At 49.0% G+C, this 25,143-nt stretch overlaps 1 long non-coding RNA gene across 1 annotated transcript in view; it reads right to left on the bottom strand.

Annotated features, from left to right (window-relative positions):
* Positions 1–5,858: 5,858 nt before the first annotated feature.
* The window catches only part of LOC119314422, a 25,596-nt gene continuing 6,311 nt past the window's right edge, over positions 5,859–25,143 (bottom strand). Inside the window, exon 3 of the long non-coding RNA XR_005152313.1 lies at positions 5,859–6,137. This is a non-coding gene — a long non-coding RNA (uncharacterized LOC119314422). The remainder of the gene's footprint in view (positions 6,138–25,143) is intronic.

Genomic DNA, 25,143 nt, shown 5'->3' with positions numbered 1-25,143 from the left:
GCCGCGGGGCGCTGCCGCCATTTGCCTCGCCGGCGTGCGGTGCCGCCGCCGCACCTCGCCTCTCCCCGCCGCCGAGCCGCTCCAGCGCCGCCCACGCCACCTCCTCTCCGTCGCCGGCCGCCGGCGCCCTTGATCTATCGCCGCCTCGCCGCCCTCGTCCGGGTCATCCTCGTCTCCGGCGAGCTCGCGCCTCCACCTCGTAAACCGCGCCCAGAGTCAACCTAGATCTGTTTTCGGAGGTTGTTTTTCGCCTAAGTCATTTGCCCCCCCTGATATTTTGTGCCTCTGTTCATCACATCATATCTCCTAGCATACTGCTCCGTTTTGCGTGCATGATATGTCGAAATGTTCATCAGGATGTGCTCTTCGTTTTGTTCTATTGTGCGATGTTTGTTTGAGTTCATCTTGATGCCCTAATCATCATTGCAAGAGTGCTATATGATGTTAACTGCTGTCTGTTATCAGAACATGCTTATTTGTCATTTTTGCATCTTTTTGTGTGATTTTCTTTTGAGCTTTAAGTCTACATGTGTTATGAGATACAACATACCATCTTTACTGTGGTGCAATCCAATCTTCATGATATGCCATGTATTGATTATTTCAAGCTTGCAGAGTAGCCCCCGTGATGTTGCTGATTTCAGAGACTTAGAATTTTACTGTCTTTGCCCTGTTGTTATTTTCATGCCATGTACTCATGTTGCTACAGTGAGATTCATGCCTCTTTTGAGTATGTTCAGTAAGGATGTTTTGGACATATGGTTATGCTCTATCCATCCATGCCTCTGTTTGAATTTATAGAGTGATCTAGCATGTCTTAATCTTGCTCTACTTTTGCTATAAAATGTTCCTGGCAGATTGTTTACATGTTATTCAATTTTGCCATGGTTGTTGTTAGTGATCCATGCATGCTCTGAACTTGCTATTGCCATGCTTAGCTCCATGAACATGTTATATTGCTGTAGATATGCTTGTCTTGTCATGCCATGCCTTGTGTTGAGTGAATCGAGCTCGTAAACATGCCTTCATAATTCTGTTTATGCCATGCTTTGTTTTTCTGCTAAGTATGAACCTGGTAATAAAACTTGCAATCTTTACATGGGTGCCATCATATTTTCTGTGCCTTTTTGGATCATGGTCAGTACGGGACTTTTGTTATATGCAATTAGTAGATCCATGCCATGCCTTTGGTTGCCATGGTAAGACCCTGTAACATGTCGTTTGATAGCTCTAAACATTGCAACCTGATGTTATTTCTGCCATGTCCTGTGAATTCCACTAAGTCTGTGAACCTGTTATTATTTGCAATCTTGCCATGTCCTTTTGAGCATGTTCTAGTGGTTTCTAGAGATAACTCCGTGTTCATGTTTTGTTATGCTTTACCTTTACATCATGTCCATGCCTTTTGTTTTCATATTGTGGTGATGTAGCATGTTGTTTTGATGCTTGCAAGTTGCCTAGTTGCTGTTTTGAACAGCTTGTCCTTTAAATTTGTTTGGTGTGTATGTGTTGAACCGTTGCTCCGTGTTGAGTGTGCTCTATATGAAACTTGCTTAGTTTTGCATGTAGTTTCATGTTACCTTGTTGCATCCATGTTTTTATGTGTTTGCTTGATATTTGAATGCATTTTGCATCAATGCCATGCTCATCTTATTTTGCTCATATCTTCTATGCCGTAGCTCCGAATCTAATGAACTTTATATGTAATTTGACTAGATTCGTGTAGATCATCATGGTGCATCTTAACTTGCTGTTTAACAACTTGAACATAAGGTTTATTCAGATCTGGACCATTTTCGAAATTTGCATATGAGGACTTACTGGAATTGTTATATGTTGTTTCCGGCCTCTTTTAAACTTGCTTTGATGTGTTGCTCTTGTATGCATCATCTCTTGCCATGAGTAGCTTTATGTAGCCTTGTCATGCATCATACTTGGTTGAGCATCATGCCTTGTTCATGTGTGGTGTGTTTACCGTGTTGTGTGCTTCTTCTCGATAGTTCCTGTTCCGTTGCGATCGTGAGGATTCGTTCGTCTACGCTTGGTTCGTCTTCGTGGCTTCATCTTCTTCATGGACTCGTTCTTCTTCCTAGCGGGATTTCAGGCAAGATGACCGTCACCTTGGATCTCACTACTATCATTGCTATGCTAGTTGCTTCGTTCTATCGATATGCTGCGTTACCTACCACTTGCTTATCAAGCCTCCCAAATTGCCATGAACCTCTAACCTTTGCCACCCTTCCTAGCAAACCGTTGTTTGGCTATGTTACCGCTTTGCTCAGCCTCTCTGATAGGTTGCTAGTTGCAGGTGAAGATGAAGATTGCTCCATGTGGGATTATGTTTATGTTGGGTTATCACAATATATCTTATTTATTAATGCATCTATATACTTGGTAAAGGGTGGAAGGCTCGGCCTTATGCCTGGTGTTTTGTTCCACTCTTGCCGCCCTAGTTTCCGTCATATCGGTATTATGTTCCCGGATTTTGCGTCCCTAACGCGGTTGGGTGATTTATGGGACCCCCTTGACAGTTCGCTTTGAATAAAACTCCTCCAGCAAGGCCCAACCTTGGTTTTACATTTGCCTCACCTAAGCATTTTTCCCTTGGGAGTCGTTTTCTCGAGGGTCATCTTATTTTACCCTCCCCGGGCCAGTGCTCGTCATGAGTGCTGGTCCAACCTGTCAGCCGCCGGTGGTCACCAGGGGCAACTCTGGGCTGGCCTACGGGAAGTTTGGACAATCCGGTGTGCCCCGAGAACGAGATATGTGCAGCTCCTATCGGGATTTGTCGGCACATTCGGGCGGCTTTGCTGGTCTTGTTTTACCATTGTCGAAATGTCTTGTAAACGGGATTCCGAGACTGATCGGGTCTTCCCGGGTGAAGGAATATCTTTCGTTGATCGCAAGAGCTTATCATGGGCTAAGTTGGGACACCCCTGCAGGGTTTTGAACTTTCGAAAGCCGTACCTGTGGTTATGTGGCAGATGGGAATTTGTTAATATCCGTTTGTAGTAAACTTGAAGTAAACTATTCTAAAATACACCAACAGTGTGCGTAACCGTGATGGTCTCTTTTTGGGTTGTTCGAGAGGAGAACACGGTTTCTGGGTTATGTTTGACGTAAGTAGGAGTTCAGGATCACTTCTTGATCATTACTAGTTGACGTCTGTTTGCTTTCCTTCTCTTCTCGCTCTTATTTGCGTAAGTTAGCCACCATACATGCTTAGTCGCTGCTGCAACCTCACCACTTTACCCCTTCCTTTCCCATTAAGCTTTTCTAGTCTTGATACCCATGGTAATGGGATTGCTGAGTCCTTGTGGCTCACAGATTACTACAACACCAGTTGCAGGTACAGGTTATGCGATGATCATGACGCGAGAGCGATGTTCACTTGTTTTGGCATTCTTCTTCTTCTTCGCCAATCTTGGGTTAGGTTCCTGGTCGGCAGCCTGGGCTAGCAGAGTGGATGTTGTTTGAGTTTCTGTTTATGTTTCGTCCGTAGTCGGATGTTGATCTTGTATATGGTGTATTGTTGTATTCATGTGACATTGTATGTCTGGGTCGTAGCCTACTATTATGTAATGTTGATGTAATGATATCCACCTTGCAAAAGCGTCTTCAAGATGCGCTTCTATCCTTGGTGGGACCTTCGAGTTCCTTTAGGATAGGGTCGCATCTTGGGCGTGACAAAGGCGTTGCACGAGAAAGGAAGTGGGCACATCCAGCGCCGCTGGTGAGCACATCAGGCCACGACCTCAAACAATCCACTTGCCATTGGCGGTCTTTTTATCCGTCTAAACTGTGCAAAACAACTAAAGAAATAAAAAACAAGTTACCGTTTTCTTTGGCAGTGCTACACTAATGACACATCCGACAAAGTCCAGTTTCATGGTATGAAAGAAATTGACGCATAAAGCACCTAAAGTTTTATTTATATTACCTTGCATGTAGCCGTATGTAAACTCACAGAGTCGGAACATATGGATTGATGCTTAGGGCCAGCATCACCTTGGTTGCTTCCTACTCAATTATTCTCTGCAACAAAAGGTATAAGTTTTCAGTGCTTAATGGATACTTTCTAGCTTTGCAATTGATTACATTTATCTGTTCCATTAAGTCGCTTGCACAAACTCTCAAATGCCATTGCCCACGAAGAAACCGCTAACAAACTTTCTTTGAGAGGTCTTCAACTCAGATAAATTTGCATGGTCCACTTAGATAATTGTATCATCTTGTAAGTAAACCAGAACAAATGGCCGACTAAATGGCAGCATCTCTCGATTTAGCATAGCACTGAATGCAAATATTAGAGAAATAAGCCACAAATGGGGGATCAAATTTATCACAAATAGCACGCATATATTCTGCCATATAATATCAAACGCTAAAAGATTCCTGCAACAATGGAAGTGGATGGAACAGAAATAACCTGGAAGGATAGAATTCAGCGTATATATGCTCTAGTATTTGTTGGATCCTAAGTAGCCTAGAACAATTTTATATCTGAGAGATCTTTAAAGAACTAACACGTCCATATAATTGAGAAAATAAAATCAAATATCAACAACGCAAGTATATGGACTGAATACTTGCTCAGATTAATATATTCATTTCTTTCGCAAAAAAAAAAAAGATTAATATATTCATTTAGACTTGTCACTGAATACCAGACACATGACATGTCTCTCATAACCAAATGACCAGTTCAATTTTGTATCAAAAATGAGGTACAACTTATGACTCCTATTAGTCCATACATTTGAAAAGAAGAGTATTACTTTGCCACAAACTACAAAAAACACAATCCAAGATATGGTTGATTACCTGACCATCTCTTGCTGCCTGGAAAAAAGGTTGCTGACCATGACACCGCTTGGAGCCTCTTGATAATGTGACAATTTTTGTCGAGCTAAACAATCAACCGGGAGAGAAAACCAGCATAACGACCTGAAGATCAGAGACAGAAGACACATACATAAACATGGATAACTGCGAGCAAATTGATTATTGGGAGGAAGAGTACATAAATAGAAGATACACTTTTTCGCTAAGCTGTGTTAAACTTAAGACAATATGTTTAGTGTCAGGCATGAGAAAAAAATAAGAAGCATAGGCAACGATAAACATAAATAACTCTTTTGCTAAAATAATGGTATAGATGATGTTGAGCGGTTGAGGTGCTCATGGCCGAACTAAAAATAATGGTAGCCAAGCTTCAAAACCACATATAACCCTGCTCCTCCCGCTACTCCTCATGGCACCATCTTCAAATTCAGAGCGGCCACCTACACTCCTCCCCATCTTCAGATGCGCTCTTGCTCCTCCCGCTCATCCTCATGGCGAGGACGTCCGGCCACTTTAGATCCAGCCGTCACCGTCGCTCATTATCTTTGCTGCTTCATGTTCCTCTAATTTTTGAAATATAAAAGCATAAACTTAAGTGGAAAGCAGCGAGGTAAAGTGCTACATTAGTATATGTGCAGACGATTACTTCCTTATATTATAGCAAACAATCGAAGAATTCCAAATCTAAATGTTGTGAGGCACACCATTGCTTCTGAGTTCTGATCAGCCACTACGGATGATAAGTAGTTCTAGACAAGGACCTCCTGTCCAACTTATCCAAAAGTGGTCTTCTCATTTCCTACGTCAAAGAACAATATACAATTATATAATCAGCCAAAAAGCATTACTTCAACAATATACGCTTGAGATAGAGGTATTAACTGTAATCGGAAGGAAGACATGTTGAATTACAGTGCAAATAGAGCATTTTTTTCGAAAAGGGGGGTTACCCCGGTCTCTGCATCAGAACGATGCATACGGCCATCTTATTAAAACAAATAAACAAGGTTCCAACAAGGTCTCAAGGTCTCCAACTGAAAAAAAAGAGCTCACTCAGAGCCAAAAAGGGCTAGAAAGATAAACTAGCCAAAAAAGGGACGCCACAACCGGCTGGCTAAAGATAGATAGGTTAACTAATTGCCTATCCTATTACATGACCGCCATCCAAACCGTTTGAAGATATCCCGAGCTACCATCTCCCAGCGGATAGATCCAGTAAACAAATGCTCCCTGGCCTCCATCGGAGTGAGTAGCGATCACGAACGGATCAATGCCGTGGCTCGGAAGATAACCTGCAAAAAATGAACGCGTGATGTTCTGTTAAAAACCAAATCATTTCTGCATGCATAGCATGTAAAAACTATTTTTTATATGCAGAGCGAAACCAGAAAAAAACATTAGCAAAGCCGAGGCACTTAACTGGGAAACAATTGTTTAACAAAGTGGGATCAGGCAAAAGAAAAAACATGTTCAGGAAATATAAAATATGGAACGACGCAGCAGCCGCAAGAGCAATCTTCCGTTATCTAAAATATTAGTTAAGCATATGAATTGACCAAGCTGAAATCTCTAGGCATTACAAACTTTGTACAAATCTCTAGTAATTAACTGACTACAAACTTATAGAATAATATATTCCAGAACCAGCCAAAGCAGCAGCAACGACAACCCATTCCCAGCATAAGAGCACCACTGGTCATCAATCAGGAACGTAGAACCTAGCGAAAATTCACAAACCCTAACCTCATCTCTGCTAATCATAGTAAATAGACCTAGGATAAGCAGTAGGATGGGACAAATGCGAGTAGAGGACCAAGCAAAGGAGCAAGAAATAACCTCTTCCATCTCCGTCAGGTGGCCATGGTGACTAAATTTGAGAATGGTTACATACTTAAACCATACTTGAACCATACCCGTACATGTATCTCTCAGAACCATACTTGAACCATACCCGTTTAATGCCATTTTCAGCCCAACCAAAACTAAACCCTTTATTTTTTCCACCCAAACCAAGTTAAACCCAATACATAACCGTGGGTTTAAACCCAATACATAACTATGGGTTTGCTTCAATGTATATATGATTGCACAAATCGACATGTCAAGAAGCAAATGACATAGAAGAGGCATAAGTGCATCTACAATAGTTTGGGAACAAAGTTATCATTGAGATACGGTCAACACACAACAAGTGTCAAAAAGACAATGCCCACAACTGAAAAGCTCACTGACAAGTGCATTAAAACCAATTGCTTAGCTAAAGCACAAGCAAACACATTCGATTTGCATGTGGTGTTTCCCCATAATACGGAACTACATAATGCATCGCAGCATGTATGCGGATCAAAGATACTCATTGTCGATGCGTCGTTTCTTATTGTACATAACCAATGCCCAGAAACTGGTTTGGACCCATAGTTTATAGCCGTTAATAACCAAACTTTTTAAGCCCATAACCAACTATACCCAAATTGGTTTCTTCACATACCCAAACCAAAACCAAACTAAAAAAGATTCAGCCCAATAAAACCTGAATCAATCAAACCGAAAGTAAGAACCGAACCATTTCACCCAGTTTTTTAATAACCATTTCCATGTTTAATGGTGACAGCAAGCGCACAACGAATGTGCCACCGCCCCCCAATCCAGCTGTAAGATGACAAATCATTTTTCCATGGGTCAAGTGAATAATCATAAAATACTTTACAATTCAAACAACTCACTTGCCGCTGGCAGCCTTTTTATCCGTCTAAACTATACAAAATAGTTAACAAAATCAAACACGCTTATAATTATTTATGGAGGGAGTACATGAGTGTGGTTTTATGAAGACTGAGCTACACAGTACCTATTATCTATGCCGTTGGCAGCAGATTCTTTTTCGTCGAGATTTGAACCGTGGCCTGCTCCCCAATGTGATTTGCAGAACAATAATCTTCACATGCTCACGGTAGCAGCAGTGTCAATGTCCCACCCGTCTCTCCCTTTTCTATCATACCGCCTGTCTCTCCCTTTTCTCTCTCACACTAGCAGATAACACATCTCTCTCCCTTCTCTTATATTTCTCACATCATCTCTCTCTTTCTTTTTCTATCTGACACACATCACCTCTTTCTGCTTGTCTCTCGTGCATTACACATCTCTCCCTTCTCCCTCCCACAACGCCTCTCTCTTCTTTTATCTCTCAAACTGTCAGACAATGTCACAACACCTCTCTCTCTCTCTCCTCTTCTGATTCTCACAGAACCGCTCTCTCTCCCCCCCTCTTTTCTCTTACACACAGCAGCACCTCTCATCATCTCTCCTCCGCTGTAGAGAGTAGAGAATGGATGAAGTGCTCCTTCGCATGGGAGAGAGAGTTGATGTGACTCCTATGATAATCTTTGGGAGAGAGAAAGAAATGGGAGGGGAGAGAGCAGCTGTGAGATTCTTGTGAGAAAAAAAAGGTAACCTGCAACTCTGCAGGCGGAGGGGGACGTGCTGGTGGCAGCAGGCGCCAGCTCCTGTGTGCCCGCATGCGCCAGCTGCTGTGTGCTAGTGGCCCGCACTAGCTAGGAGGGAATCTTTCTACTGTTCACTAGCCCCGTCTTTTCATACTAAACACTCTGTAGCTACTGGCACTAGCACATATCTCCATAGCGTGATCAACGGCATAGATAGGAGGCGCCGTGTAGGACGAGCTACAAAGGAACTTTGCGGGGAGGAGTGTTATTTTATGAAGACTGAGCTACACGGTACCTGTTATCTATGCCGTTGGCAGCAGATTCTTTTTCCTCGAGATTTGAACCGTGGCCTGCTCCCCAATGTGATTTGCAGAACAATAATCTTCGCATGCTCACTGTAGCAGCAGTGTCAATGTCCCACCTGTCTCTCCCTTTTCTATCATACCGCCTGTCTCTCCCTTTTCTCTCTCACGCTAGCAGACAACACATCTCTCTCCCTTCTCTTATATTTCTCACATCATCTCTCTCTTTCTTTTTCTATCTGACACACATCACCTCTTTCTGCTTGTCTCTCGTGCATTACACATCTCTCCCTTCTCCCTCCCACAACGCCTCTCTCTTCTTTTATCTCTCAAACTGTTAGACAATGTCACAACACCTCTCTCTCTCCTCTTCTGATTCTCACGGAACCTTTCTCTCTCCCCCCTCCTTTTCTCTTACACACAGCAGCACCTCTCATCATCTCTCCTCCGCTGTAGAGAGTAGAGAATGGATGAAGTGCTCCTTCGCATGGGAGAGAGAGAGTTGATGTGACTCCTATGATAATCTTTGGGAGAAAGAAAGAAATGGGAGGGGAGAGAGCAGCTGTGAGATTGTGCGAGAAAAAAGGTAACCTGCAACTCTGCAGGCGGAGGGGGACGCGCTGGTGGCAGCAGGCGGCAGCTCTTGTGTGCCCGCATGCGCCAGCTGCTGTGTGCTAGTGGCCCGCACTAGCTAGGAGGGAATCTTGCTACTGTTCACTAGCCCCGTCTTTTCAGACTAAACACTCTGTAGCTACTGGCACTAGCACATATCTCCATAGCATGATCAATGGCATAGATCAGAGGCGCCGTGTAGGACAAGCTACAAAGGAACTTTGTGGGGAGGAGTGTGGTTTTATGAAGACTGAGCTACACGGTACCTGTTATCTATGCCGTTGGCAGCAGATTCTTTTTCCTCGAGATTTGAACCGTGGCTGTTGGATTTCGGGTTCCGGTAGACCCTTGAGGTTTGAACACTGGGGTGCACGCAGAGATTACGCCTTCTACCTACCTGCTCCCCTCCGCCTCGCTAAGATCTTAAGCTAACGAAAGAACAACACAAGAGACACAGGGTTTATACTGGTTCGGGCCACCGTTGTGGTGTAATACCCTACTCCAGTGTGGTGTGGTGGATTGCCTCTTGGGCTGATGATGATGAGCAATACAAGGAAGAACAGCCTTGCGAGGGTCTGTTCTTGGCTGGAGGGATGAACTGCTAGGAGGAGTTCAGTCACCCTTCTCTCTCTCTCTTTCTGTTGCCTATGCCTTCCTAACTATTGCCCGGTTTCTAGGTGTCTCTACCCTGGGGGTGGCTAGTCCTATTTATAGGCAAAGGCCCTGGGCCTCTTCCCAAATATTGAGCGGGAAGGGCGCCAACAATTGGCCATTTTGAAGGGGAACATCTAGTACACTTATCCTGACTAAAGTCGGTCCTCGCGTGCCCAAGGCTCTGGTGGTGACGCCGGCTTGGGCTCCACCATGACTTCTTCCCGGCCGTTGGACTGGTCTTGGTCTCGTTGCACCGAAACGGGTGCCTTTGCTTGATACTCTCGCCTGCGCTTGCCCCCTTTGCACCAAAGAGGAAAGGAGGACACCGCGCGGGCTGGCGCCCGCCTGGCGCCCTTGGTCGTCATGGCTTGCATCATGGGCACCTCGTGAGGTACCCCGCCTTGATCTCTCCGCCTCCTCCCGAGCCAGCCTAATGAGGCCGTGCCTGAGGAAGCCCCGTGTTGTCCGCCCCACGAGGCTTGGCCCCTTGCGAGGGTCTTGGGTCTGTGTTGATGAAGATGGGACGTGCTGGGACCCCCTTTGAGCCACGCCGCAGGCCGCAGGCAGGCAAGTCTGGGGACCCCCGTTCCCAGAACACCGACAGTGGCCTGCTCCCCAATGTGATTTGCAGAACAATAATCTCCGCATGCTCACTGTAGCAGCAGTGTCAATGTCCCACCTGTCTCTCCCTTTTCTATCATACCGCCTGTCTCTCCCTTTTCTCTCTCACACTAGCAGACAACACATCTCTCTCGCTTCTCTTATATTTCTCCTTGCTTCTCCTTCTTCTCGGTCCTTGCTCCATCTTGCTGCGATGGCTCCGATCCGTCGATTCTCGGCGGCAGAGAAGGGAAAGGCTCCTCGAGAGGAACCAGACCCGCTCCCGCCGAAGAAGCGGCTCGCCCTCCGTGGCCTGGACGAGGGGGCCCATCAGGTGGTGTCGAGGCCCTGGTGCGAGCGACCACCACCGCGGTTCCCGCTTCCCTTGTACGCCCATGTCAAGGGCCCTGAAGGAGTCGATGCCGATCATCGTAGGCGGCACCGCCGTTGGCGCCGACGGGTCACGAAGGTGTGGGTCGTCCCCCCTGGGGTCCACGCCGAGGGATCCTCCTGAGAGTTCATGCTCCATGCCGCCATGCCTCCTCAGTATTGGATTCGCCTTCCTTCCTTCTTCGCCTCCATTATCCCGCAGGAAGGACTCCTGGAGCTTTGGTTGCAGTACGCCGGCTGCAGCACCCTCGCGACCGAGGCAGAGGTCGCGGTCGTTGCCCCGGGCGAGGTCTTCATGACTCGCGGCTGGGGCGAAATCACTCGGGTTTGCAGGACAAGAGGCGCCCTCGTGATCCACTTGGAGTATGACGGTGCTTCGGTGATGTTCTTCAAGGTCTTCGATACGAACGGGCGCCGGCTGGAGTGCTGCCCCGGGAGAGGAGGTCGGGACCATGCTGCGGCGAGGACTGGACCCGCCGTCCACTCCCTTGGCGGCTCCTCGGGCGGCGGAGGCGTCGGAGGATCCAGCGACTCTGGCGAGCTCTTCGCGACTTCGGAGACGAGCGACGACAGCTACGAGCCCCTGAGCCGGCATCGCTCCTGGAGCAGGGCGGGCTCATCAAGCCGACGCCGACTCTGATCTGGATGGGGTTGGCGCCGGTGCTTGATGGCCCACTGTTGATGATGATGTCTTTTGCAGGGGCGTGTGTAGCTAGCGTCCCTTTAAGATCTGTTCCCTGCGAGGAATCAAAGATGTGTCCCGTGGGGGCTTGTAAGGTGTCTGTGATCCTGTTTGTTAATATAACCCTTGTCGTAGAATTGCGCGAATTGCTCATTTCGTCTTAGCTCAGTTCTTCCTTTCGAACCTCACGAGGGCTTGGTGCTCTGCGCCGACAGGTCCCAGTCCCAAGGAAGCTTCAGCCATCGCTGGTATGCCAGGTCGCGATGCCGTGGTCAAGGCCAGGAGGTGAGCGACCCGGGGTCCGGTAAGAGCCCCTGAGTCGCGATGCTCAGGAGGTCCCCTTTGGCGCTCAAGCAGCCATCGTTCGGTGAGAAAGGAGATCGGCGTCGCTAATACGGGATTGCATTAGGTGATGGGATGGTGCCACGGTAGCTGGTGCTCCCGGGTGGTGACTTATCTCAAGAATCGGGGACCGCTCCCTGGTGTTATCGCCGAGTCCATGCATCGGTAGGCGTGAGGTTGCTCGGCGAGGTCCTCGCGTGTCCCTCTCCTCTCGCCTTTGCTCCCCTTTGTGCCCTACGTCCTCGGGTCCCGGCCCTCGAGCGAGTCTCAGCCGTCGCTGGTATGCCAGGTCGCGATGCCGTGGACAAGGCCAGAGGGTGAGGGCTGGAGAGCCAGTAAGAGCCCCGAGTCGCGATGCTCAGGCACCCCCCCTTTAACGTGCAAGCGGTTCGCGCGGATGAGAGTGAAGGAGACACCGCAAGGGCCTCGCCTGACGTGGCTCCTTTAGGAGATCCTGCAGATCCATCATAGAAAGAACAAGGGGTTGCCATGACGATTGACAGTCAGCCGTTGGTTGCTGCCGAGGGGCGATGAGGCACTAAAGGCTTTGACGAGGTGGCGCCATGCGGGGCTGCCGCGGCCAGAGCTCAGCCATTCAGGTTTGTCGGCGTTGCAGGGACGGACCCATGCGCAAGTGTCGTGCCGTTGAGGGGGCAGTTCCGTCAGTTGGCGTCAGTTGAGCAGGCAACTAGGTCAAACACATTAGCCGCGAAGGAGTGGATTCATTCAAACAGATGCTAGGAAAGCGAATATCACTGGGTCAGGCCCGAGCGATTTGGGGATGATGCAGCCCGAGGGGCGCCCCCAACAAGGCGAGCTAACAACATGAAATAAAAAGGGATACATGCCGCAGGGACGGACACACGCGGCCTGGGAATAATGCAGCCCTGGGGGGCGCTCCCAGCTGGAAATGAAACTTGAAAGATGTCACCTGATGATGTTGAGGACGAAGGAGTGTTGGTGTAGCAGACTCGGTGGGCTGCGGAAGCCGATCCTCACGAGCCCCCAGGCTCAGGGGCCTCGGGAGGCTCCGGAGGCGCTGGTGGGTCCTCGCGGACCATCTCCATCTCCGCCAGGGCTGCTGAACGCCTGGCCTCTTGAGCCTCCATGATGCCCCTCACGAGGCGCTGGTACGTGACAGCCGTGTTCGGCAAGCCGTAAGGCATGCGAACGTAGCTGTGGGGTGGACCTTCGCAGCGCCCCACTCGCGAGGGCTAGAGGCGCTCCAGAGAAGCGACTCGATTGAGCCTTGGTACGTCGATGCAGACGCGCAGCCCACCATCCTCGCCTGGATGGGGAGCCACGAGTGGTAGGCGGCGGCCGCCTCTCATGACTCTTGACTCCTGTAGCTCCTGAATGGCCTTGCTGACGAACTCCTGAGGGTCTGGCCCTCCTTGCCTTGCTACTTCTTGAGGGAAACGTGCTTCGAAACACGCCTCCATGTGGTGCCCAAGCGCCTCCCTCGTGACCTTAGCCAGGTCGGAGGCCCTTCAGGGGAGAGCCCCTGAGCCCTGCCTGAGGAGGGCGCCGGGCGCGCTTTCCTATGTGATGGAAGGAGGTTCCCCCTGGGCAGGCGCGGGCCTTGAGGGGCCTGCCTCCTGAGGGGCCGGGCCTGACGATGTCTTCTTCTTCATGGGAGTGGCCTGGGGAAGCCTCCTGCTTGCGCGATCCGGGTCTTCCAGTGACGCGGCCTGAAAGGCTCGTTCCAGGGAACACACTGCGTCCTTCTCTTCACAGGGCACCGTGATGACTCCGCCGCTTCCTGGCATCTTGAGGACGTTGTAGCCGTGGTGAGTTACGGCCATGAACTTGGCCAACGCCGGGTACCCGAGGATGGCGTTGTACGGCAGGCGAATATGAGCGACGTTGAAGTCGATGAGCTCGGTGCGGTAGTTGTCGCGTGCTCCGAAGGTGACAGGGGGGTGGACCTGCCCAATCGAGACCGTGGAGCCGTCGGTGACTCCGGAGAAAGGCTTGGTTGGCTGAAGCTGGTCATAAGGCACCTGGAGATTGTTGAATGTTTCCACGGACAGGACGTTGAGCCCTGCCCCGCCATCGATGAGGGTCCTGGTGACCAGTACGTTGCTGATGACTGGGGAGCAAAGCATCGGGAGGACTCCGGCTATGGCCGCACACTTGAGCTGATCCGCTGAGCTGAACGTGATGGCGCACGCCGACCACCTGAGAGGGCGCCTGGCTTCGAGCTTGGGAAGGACCGCATTCACTTCGCGGGCGAACTGCTTGAAGATGCGCTGAGAGGCTGGGGCTTGAGCTCCGCCCAGGATGCAGGCGATCGCGCGTGGCTCCTGGAAGCCCCTAGCCCCCTCGTCTTGATGGCGGTTCTCGTTTCTCCTTGGTTGCGGCAGCAGCGGAGGAAGGCCTGCGTTGCCTTGCGGGCGATCTTCGCGAGGCTGATCCTTCCAGTCTCCCTCGCGAGGCGGGTCTCGCCAGCGATCCTCACAAGGTTGATCGCGCCACCCTTGGCGCGGGCCGCAGTCTTCCCAGCGTCCTGCGTTCCTTCCTCCTCCTCGACCATAGCCCCGGTCAGCGCGGTCGGGGCGACGGCCGATCCTTCCTTCTCGCAAGGCTCGGAGCTCTTGACACTCGTTGGTGTTGTGGGTGTGGAGGTCATGGTACACACAGTACCGGCTGCCCTTGGAAGATTCAGGATGATCTCTGCCCCGCTTGGTGTCTAGCTCTGCCACGAGCACGACAACCCCCTTGCGCTTCACATCCTTGGCCTTGGGCTTCTTCTCTTCTGGGTCCGCGGCAGGCAGCTCGAGGAGGGAGAGACGCCCTTCCTCAGCCCTGGCGCACTTGGTCGCCAAGTTGAACAGCTCCAAGGAAGTGCATAGGTCTTCATGCATCGCCAGCTCCTCCTTCATCTTGACGTCGCGCACGCCATCGGAGAAGGCCGAGATGATGGCCTCCTCGCTCACCTTGGGAATCTTGAGGCGCGCGTTGTTGAAGCGCTGGATATACTTCTGCAGGGTCTCTCCGGGTTGTTTCTTGATGCGGCGCATGTCGCTCACGGTGGGTGGCCGGTCGCGAGTACCTTGGAAGTTGGCGATGAAGCGGGTGCGCATCTGGTCCCAGGAGGAGATTGTGCCTGGAGCCAGATTCAGGAGCCAGGTGCGGGCTCCGTCCTTGAGCGCCATGGGAAACCAGTTCGCCATGACCTTCTCGTCTCCATTGGCAGCTTCGATGCCAAGCTCATAGAGCTGGAGGAACTCCGCAGGGTCGGCCGTGCTGTCGTAACGAGGAGGCAGGTCTGGCTTGAACTTGCCGGGCCACGCGATTCTGCGTAACTCGGTGGTGAAGGCACGACAGCCTGCTGTGGTCATGGGAGGCCTTGGGTGACGGAGAGCCTGGTCTTGCAGGTCCCATGCGCTGCAGCTGGGAGCAGCGCGGGGTCTTGACATGCGGGAGCAGGAGCGTGGTCGCGACGTGCCAGAGCAAGGAGCGCCCGGGCAGCTTCTTGCGGGCAAGGGACTTCTTGGCAGCTCTGCTCTTGCCGCGCTGGCACCTGACGTGGCGGGATCCGCTCAGGGGCCACGCGCCTTGGGGCCAGAGCGTCTTCTTGGGGAGGAGGCGGCTGGTACGCCCCCGGAGCTTCGTCGCCCGCGCGGGGCGGGGTGCGGTGCAGCGGAACGGACGGTGCAGGAGAGCCCCCTGCGGCGCGGACGAGCTCGGCGACGCGGTCGAGCCATTCTTCGTAGACGTCGTCGACGGGACGGTAGCGCAGGAGCTCGTTTGCCGCGATGAGCGCAGCTCGAGCCTCCAAGGGTGCGCGGAGAGCGCGGGACGAAGAACCAGCTGGGGTGAGCGAGGGAGTAGCGGTGCGCCCGTCTTGCCGCATGGATGGATGCCGAGACGACGCTTGCTGCTCGTTCCCCACCGGGCCGGTGGCGGCATTGACGGCAGGTGACGGGGAACGGCGAGGATGCCCACCGACAGGAGCCGTCTGGGCGACGCGGGAAGCGAGAGCGGCTCGGTGCTCGGCGCGGGCCCGACAAGCGTCAGACATGGAGGCGATGGTCGGAGGAGAACGGGGCGGTGGAAGACGAATTCCGGCGCACCCCTACCTGGCGCGCCAAATGTCGGATTTCGGGTTCCGGCAAACCCTTGAGGTTCGAACACTGGGGTGCGCGCGGAGATTATGCCTTCTACCTACCTGCTCCCCTCCGCCTCGCTAAGATCTTAAGCTAACGAAAGAACAACACAAGAGACACAGGGTTTATACTGGTTCGGGCCACCGTTGTGGTGTAATACCCTACTCCAGTGTGGTGTGATGGATTGCCTCTTGGGCTGATGATGATGAGCAATACAAGGAAGAACAGCCTTGCGAGGGTCTGTTCTTGGCTGGAGGGATGAACTGCTAGGAGGAGTTCAGTCACCCTTCTCTCTCTCTCTTTCTGTTGCCTATGCCTTCCTAACTGATTGCCCGGTTTCTAGGTGTCTCTACCCTGGGGGTGGCTAGTCCTATTTATAGGAAAAGGCCCTGGGCCTCTTCCCAAATATTAAGCGGGAAGGGCGCCAACAATTGGCCATTTTGAAGGGGAACATCTAGTACACTTATCCTGACTAAAGTCGGTCCTCGCCTGCCAAAGGCTCTAGTGGTGACGCCGGCTTGGGCTCCACCATGACTTCTTCCCGGCCGTTGGACTGGTCTTGGTCTCGTTGCATCGAAACGGGTGCCTTTGCTTGATACTCTCGCCTGCGCTTGCCCCCTTTGCACCAAAGAGGATAGGAGGACACCGCGCGGGCTGGCGCCCGCCTGGCGCCTGTGACGCCCGGATAATTAGACTACAGTAATCCCAAGCTAATGATGCCACGTCACCTCCATTACTATGATTAAACTCACGTTGATTCGATCCCGATTCAAATTCAAATTTAAAACATAGGCAAACAACAAAAGTTTCCAAACTTTAAAACTAAAATGTTCGGAGTGAACTAAATAATGCAGCGGTAATTATGGTGGAGAAACCAAACTTTGATAAAGTGTTTAAAGGCTCTAAGATAATTAAAACCGTAGTTAAAACAGTTAAATACATGCCTATTGAATTTTATAAAATATTAAACTATTTTATTTTCGGTTGAGAGTTAAGGTGGCAGTAGTATATTTATAAATACAAATTTAGGTTCTAGTGTTTTTATGAAACTGTAATAAAAGGGAACTTAAATAAAAACAGAAAAGAAAATACAAAAGAGAAAAAAAAACTAAACAGACAAAAAAAAGGAGACCCCAGCTCCGCATGGGCCTCGGCCCATCCCACCTCAGCCGGCCAGCCCACCCCGACTGGCCCAGCCACGCCTGCTTAACCTCCCCCCCGTGGAACCCTAGGGCCCAACCGCACCTAACCCCCCCACTCCTCCCGATCCCCTCGCTCCACTCCTCCCGCGATCCCGATCTGGATCTGGACCTTGCCTCCCCGACGCTGCAACGACGCTGCCCCATCGCCGACCCCCTCTCCCCCGCCTCTCGTCTGCTCGATCCTGTGTGGATCGGGAGGGGAGCGGCTCCGCCCCACCCGACGCCGGCGCCCCAACACCACCCGTCGCCGGCGCTGCCCTGACCTAGCGACGCCGTCACCCGTCGCCCCGTCGCCGGAAACGCTTCTTCGGCCCCTCCCCGAGCATACCTTTGCACATCTACAGGGCCGGTGAGCCCCTCCCGTCCGTCTCCCCTCGAACCCTCCTATGCTCGCCGCCGTGCTCGCGTGACCATGACCGGGCGCAGCGCCCTGGCCTGCCGCGACCGCGCCGTAGCCACCCCGCCCCCGTCTCCGTTCGGCCGATGCTGCTGCTGCCCTTGCCGATACCGCTTCTTCCGGCCACCGCCGCGCCTGGCCCCGACCGGCCTCGCAGGCGCCGCTGTCGCCGTGCCACCGCCGCCTACCTCGCCGCCCTGTCCGGCCTGCCATAACCGCCACTGGCCGCGCCCGAGGCCAGCACTCGGGTTCGCCCTGGCGGGCGTTCGTGGTCGCGCCCGCGAGCCTGCCCGCCCGATAGGCCCCCATGGCCCAATGACGTGTGGGGCCCCAGTGCCCCAGAACGATTAAAGAAAAGATAATAATAAATATAATTAAATACTAAATAATCAATTAAGTAACTAAAAAAAATTAACTTAATTAATTCTGTTTAAATTAATTAATTAAATTAGTTAACCTAATTAATTGTAGTTAATAAACCTAATCATTTTAGTTAGACTAACTAAACCTGATTAGTTAGTCTTAGACAATGACAACCGGGACCCACGCGTCAGTTGACCAAGTCAACTGGCTGTTGACTGCCGACATCCCCCTGATGTCATGCTGACGTCATAATTGCATTTTCTAAATAAATTAATTCTGTTAATTCTAAAAATATATTAAATCTTTAAAAATTAATATAAAATAATCCGTAGCTCGGATGAAAATACTTTGTACATGAAAGTTGCTCAGAACGACGAGACGAATCCGGATACGCGGTCCGTTCGTCCGCCACACACCCCTAACCTATCGAACCCGCAACTTTCCCCCTCCGGCTCCTCTGCCCGAAAACACGAAACACCGGGAATACTTTCCCGGGGGTTTTCCCCCCTTCACCGGTATCACCTACTACCGCGTTAGGGCACACTGAACACCGCGTATTACCTTGATATATTTTGTGGTGCTTTGTTTGATCTGTATTCATTATTTCTTCCCCCTCTTCTCTCCGGTAGACTACGAGACCGATGCTGCTGCTGACCAGTTCGACTACGGAGTTGACGACCCTCTCTCTTGCCAGAGCAACCAGGCAAGCCCCCCCCCCTTGATCACCAGATATCACCTATTCTCCTCTATACTGCTTGCATTAGAGTAGTGTAGCATGTTACTGCTTTCGTTAATCCTATTCTGATGCATAGCCTGACATTGTCGCTACATCTGTTGATACCTTACCTGCAATCCTAAATGCTTAGTATAGGATGCTAGTTTATCATCATTGGCCCTACATTCTTGTCAGTCTGCCTTGCTATACTATCGGGCCGTGATCACTTGGGAGGTGATCACGGGTATATACTATACTATACATACATACTATACAGATGGTGACTAAAGTCGGGTCAGCTCATTGAGTACCCGCAAGTGATTCTGACGAGGGGGCTGAAAGGACAGGTGGCTCCATCCCGGTAGAGGTGGGCCTGGGTTCCCGACGGTCCTCGACTATTAATTTGTGGCGGAGCGACAGGGCAGGTTGAGACCACCTAGGAGACAGGTGGGCCTGGCCTTGTTCGGCATTCACGGATACTTAACACGCTTAACGAGATCTTGGTATTTGATCTGAGTCTGGCTACTGGCCTATACGCACTAACCATCTACGCGGGAGTAGTTATGGGTATCCCGACGTCGTGGTATTAGCCGAAGCACTTCAGACGTCAGCGACGGAGCGGCGCGCGCCGGATTGGAACGTAAGCCTGCTCTTGTATTAAGGGGGCTAGTTCTGCTTCCGGCCGCCCTCGCAACGTGCAGGTGTGCTACGGGCGATGGGCTCAGACCCCTGTGCGCTTAGGTTTAGACCGGCGTGCTGGCCTCTCTGTTTTGCCTAGGTGGGGCTGCGACGTGTTGATCTTCCGCGGCCGGGCATGACCCAGGAAAGTGTGTCCGGCCAAATGGGATCAAGCGTGTTGGGTTATGTGGTGCACCCCTGCAGGGAAGTTAATCTATTCGAATAGCCGTGATCTTCGGTAACAGGACGGCTTGGAGTTGTACCTTGACCTTATGACAACTAGAACCGGATACTTAATAAAACACACCCTTCCAAGTTCCACAGACAACCCGGTGATCGCTTTTCCACAGGGCGACGAGGGGAGGATCGTCGGGTAGGATTATGCTGGAGATGCTACTTGGAGATGCTACTTGGAGGACTTCAATCTACCCTCTTCTACATGCTGTAAGGCGGAGGCTGCCAGAAGCGTAGTCTTCGACAGGATTAGCTATCCCCCTCTTATTCTGGCATTCTGCAGTTCAGTCCACTGATATGGCCTCCTTACACATATACCCATGCATATGTAGTGTAGCTCCTTGCTTGCGAGTACTTTGGATGAGTACTCACGGTTGCTTTTCTCCCTCTTTTCCCCCTTTCCCTTCTACCTGGTTGTCGCAACCAGATGCTGGAGCCCTGGAGCCAGACGCCACCATCGACGACGACCCCCCTACTACACCGGAGGTGCCTACTACTATGTGCAGCCCGCTGACGACGACCAGGAGTAGTTAGGAGGATCCCAGGCAGGAGGCCTGTACCTCTTTCGATCTGTATCCCAGTTTGTGCTAACCTTCTTAAGGCAAACTTGTTTAACTTATGTCTGTACTCAGATATTGTTGCTTCCGCTGACTCGTCTATGATCGAGCACTTGTATTCGAGCCCTCGAGGCCCCTGGCTTGTATTATGATGCTTGTATGACTTATTTTATTTGTAGAGTTGTGTTGTGATATCTTCCCGTGAGTCCCTGATCTTGATCGTACACATTTGCGTGCATGATTAGTGTACGATTGAATCGGGGGCGTCACAAGTTGGTATCAGAGCCGACTGCCTGTAGGAATCCCCTTTCCAACTCCTTGGCCGAAGTTGAGTCTAGCCATTGCAAAACTTTTACTAACTTGTCTGTGTGCCTTACGGGCCCACGTCGCCATTGGGTGGTATTAGGATCTTTTACTCCTCGTCTATACTCTGGGACTCTGATCTCTCTTCTAGTCGGGTTAAATGATTTTCTAAAATCTAACTTTAGGTTCTCGAAAACGCTTTTTCCCGGAGAGCCCCTTCAGTCTAGATGATCGCCGACTGCACATGAAGATTTCAAAGTTACTTTCCGATACTCTTTCAGAACTGCCCATTGCTTTTGCAATTCACTACCACCGAAATATCCCTATGGATAAATTCATACACCGTTCTTACTTAGTCCCCTGTTGTTCTTTTTATTACAAGACGCCCTGAAATACTCGTTGTTGTTCTTAGAATACTTACGCCTATTGCCTTGCAGTTCCTTACCACCTGAATACCCATACGGATAATTTCTCGCACTTATCGAGTATCCGCTCATCCCCAGTTGATTCATGTATTTCACAAAAGTCTTCGAAATGCCATTCGATCTTCCGAAAATCCCGAGCAGCCTATTGCTCTTGGAATTTCTTGTTTACTTTCATTATGATTAATCCCATAAGTATAGAAATCTTATTGACATTCCTTGTCATTATCATTTTGAGTCTGTTGACTCAATATGTTGCGAATGCACGTAATCATCAGTTGATCCTTTTAAATTATCTCTCCGGCTCAGACGTCTTTCAAACATGAGCTGGTTCTCGACCAAACTATCTGTCGTCGATTGTGCCTCTGGTATATTCAATTGATCCATCCTCGATCAGAACGTCTGCTTCTGATCCTTTGTTTTGGAAATCATAATTCCTTTTTATTTAAGCTTTGAATTATTCAGATGATTCCATAACCTGTTGCATTTGCATTCCTTCCTCTTCTGGTTGAGTACCGATACTCATATCAGATCCTTTGTGGACTATCAAGTCCTTTGTTGGATTGTTATCCGACAGTGTCCTTCACATTTGAACACTTTGTGAGTTCTTCCCCTTATACATGATGCCCTTGTTAAGTTGTATCCTCTGCTTGGCCAACCATGCTCTGCTTTCGGGCTTGTGTTATTTACTCTGGAAACTTGTGGTATATGTTTCTAAGAAGCCCCTATGGGTTGAACATATGCCTTCTCTAAACCGTGTGAACCCTAAAGTTTTCACGAGTCATACTTATCTAGTATTGCACCAGGTAAAACTTTCAACAACTAATGTCATCTTCAAAATACGAGAGGTGAATGGAAGATTATGCATTGAGGAAGTGGGAGTCGACCTTGAACTTTGTGTTCATGCCCATGGACGCGATGTATATCCTATCATGGAAGCTTCTTGTAATAATAACTATTTCCTTGATAGCAAACATATGGTATCTGTGAATTGATCCCTTGCAACCGTGGTTCCGACCATGACTGTTCTTCCTTGATTCCATTTCTCGGACAAGTTAAAACAATTGTCTTCTATGGATTAATACACCCGTCCAATCTTTACTTTGATCTTGTGTCGAGTATTACCCCCTGGTATCTCAAGATTATCATGGAACTGCATAACTTCTTATGAGTTCTTCATCAAGTGCTACCTTTCCACTGATTCCAATTTTTCACGGGCTCTGAGTTATTATACACTCAAGGACACCGATAACTGAATCGAGTTCGCATTGCGATTCAACAAGTATTTGAACCCATCACTGCTTACAAATTTATTAATCCTTCAAGTCATTCCTAGCCTGATCGGCTATATCATTATCGAGCTAATTTTAACTGTGCTACCCGGTCCTTCTTCCCGGAGCACAATTTTCGACGATGAACTAACCTTACGTCGATCATCATCGTCATATCATTTCGCCTTGAACAACAAGCTTGGTTTCGAGTTTGTGTCGTACCCTTGGTTCCAATAACCTTTCACTTTATCATTACTTTGACTTGATGTCATCACCGATCGATTACATCTTCATGAACTCTCGCGACAAATGTGTCGTGAATATCATCAACATTCTGAGCTCTTCCAAGAGATCTATTGAAATCATGATGAGAAATACCATCCTTGCCCTCGATGATTGGTGTTATCAGTGAAAACATTATTGCATTCCCTCCAACACAAAACTTGTTCCTGTATTGTGTTGTACCTTGAGTTCCTTGCTATCCAACTTATGTTATATTGTACCGCGGAGTATTACCATCTTTGATGTTAAGAATGTTGTGAGGATTGCTCCACCTCTTAAGAATTCTTGCTATAATGATACTTCTCACCATCACCATTCTTTCTTGGTCCTCGTGTTGATTCCAACCGGGGTACCCACAAGTGAACGGTGTTGTTTGGATTATGCACTTCTAGCAACCCTATTGCTTTGAAGTTAATGATCGATAGTTCATTCTAAGTCCTTCGCTAATTAAATCACCATTCTGACATTGGTCGTGCAACCCAATCCACATTTTGGGCGCACCTTTCAACCAATGTTTAATTGTGTATGTTTTCCTCAAGCATACTTCCTTATATCATTTGATCTGACAATGTTATCTCCTTGTTCACCTAATGGTGGAAATCCATCTTTTGGGAATATCGGTGAATTGCCGTTGAGTTCACCAGACGCCTCCTTGTCCTCTCCTTGGTTTAATGGTGAACTATTGCTTCAGAAACCCGCTCCCATAGTTCATTTCCCGAGAAGCTTGCAATGCCATTTCAACGATTTGTGTTGCGCCTTTTCTTCTCGGACATCCTGAGTCTCAGGTATCCTGACACCAATCGGATCTGAATCTCGGTCAGATATGATGGTTGGGATAACTTTCCAAGAGTTATGACGTTGATCCTTTGATGACCCGGTAACATGATGTCATGCCTAGCACCCCCCCCCCCGGGCTGGAGGACCTATCATTATAGATTCCTTTTCAGCAAGGTTATCCATTCGTCCATGAGGAAATTGTAAGACTTATTCTACAAGTTATTCCTGATGGATCCTTCGTGTTTCCAAAGTCTGATCTTCACCTGAAGACCATGTCAATGCTATCTCGAAGCATGTCAATGGTACTCCGATTTTCAACAGGAACATTTGAAGCACGATACTAAATTTTATTTATCACTTATCCTAACACCGTTGTATGGGTAATATCATGAGATTCCTTCCCCCTTACCTAAATGGTTTTCTACTTTATATCCTGTCATGGATATCATGCTCTGCTTGTCATTGGGAAGGATATACCCCTGAAATATGTGTTTAAACACATTTTCCTTTCCATTGTTCTGTTTAATCTGATGATCATATTTTCCTTCCATTGTTGGTTTAACCTTTCTTGTGAACTATATGATCTGAGCAGTAATATTCTCCTGCTTATGTAAACACCTCGGTGTACAACTCTGTCAGTGAGACCCTGTTACTTTTGTTGGTGACATTTCGGTAACCACCGATGGACGAGAACTTTGCCTATTGGTCCGCCTCGTTTCAACGAGCAGGAAAATGGTTCTCCTTGTCCCTCGCCTTGGTACCGATGTAGTTGCTGACATATAACTAACAGGATAACCTCTGACATGCCTTACTTGCATGATCGTGCAAGACATCACCGCCTTCCTACTTTTAACACACATGGTGGGCCCATAACCCACAGTTCCACAGGATCGAAACCTGACTCTCCTGTACAACCTGATGTCAAAGTTATTCCTCGTGCTTGACTTTGTAGGTAATTCACGGGCCACTTGCCTGTTGATCTATTCTGGTATCGGACACAATACTTATTCCCGTTGCTCTGAACCCCTTTCGCACTCTGCTTCAGGCAATGAATGATTGCCTATCCGCTTGAAACTTCTTATTACACCGTCTTACTTTGCTCTCGATGTGTGTCATTTGTTCAACTCGAGAGATACTCATATGTTCATTCTTGGGATACCCCCAGATGAATTTCCCTTATAACATCCTATCATTGTAGAGCTGCCTCTTACCTATTCGTAAGTACGATGGAGTTCCCCGAAGAAAGGACGACAACTTCATCATGACGCTTTGGAATAAAGGATTGAAGACATCAACGAAAGGGATCAACTTCTTCGAGAAGATCCATTAGAATAACCAGAACTTTCCCCCTTACTCCCCCTCTTAAATCTCGGGACGAGATTTCTTGTAGTGGAGGAGAATTGTGACGCCCGGATAATTAGACTACAGTAATCCCAAGCTAATGATGCCACGTCACCTCCATTACTATGATTAAACTCACGTTGATTCGAACCCGATTCAAATTCAAATTTGAAACATAGGCAAACAACAAAAGTTTCCAAACTTTAAAACTAAAATGTTCGGAGTGAACTAAATAATGCATCGGTAATTATGGTGGAGAAACCAAACTTTGATAAAGTGTTTAAAGGCTCTAAGATAATTAAAACCGTAGTTAAAACAGTTAAATACATGCCTATTGAATTTTATAAAATATTAAACTATTTTATTTTCGGTTGAGAGTTAAGGTGGCAGTAGTATATTTATAAATACAAATTTAGGTGCTAGTGTTTTTATGAAACTGTAATAAAAGGGAACTTAAAATAAAACAGAAAAGAAAATACAAAAGAGAAAAAAAAACTAAACAGACAAAAAAAAAGGAGACCCCAGCTCCGCATGGGCCTCGGCCCATCCCACCTCAGCCGGCCAGCCCACCCCGACTGGCCCAGCCACGCCTGCTTAACCTCCCCCCCGTGGAACCCTA

Source organism: Triticum dicoccoides, chromosome 6A (genome assembly GCF_002162155.2).
Source record: "Triticum dicoccoides isolate Atlit2015 ecotype Zavitan chromosome 6A, WEW_v2.0, whole genome shotgun sequence".
Lineage (NCBI taxonomy): Eukaryota > Viridiplantae > Streptophyta > Magnoliopsida > Poales > Poaceae > Triticum > Triticum dicoccoides.
The sequence above is the reverse complement of the archived record's forward strand: the minus strand, read 5'-3'. Positions and strand labels throughout refer to the sequence as shown.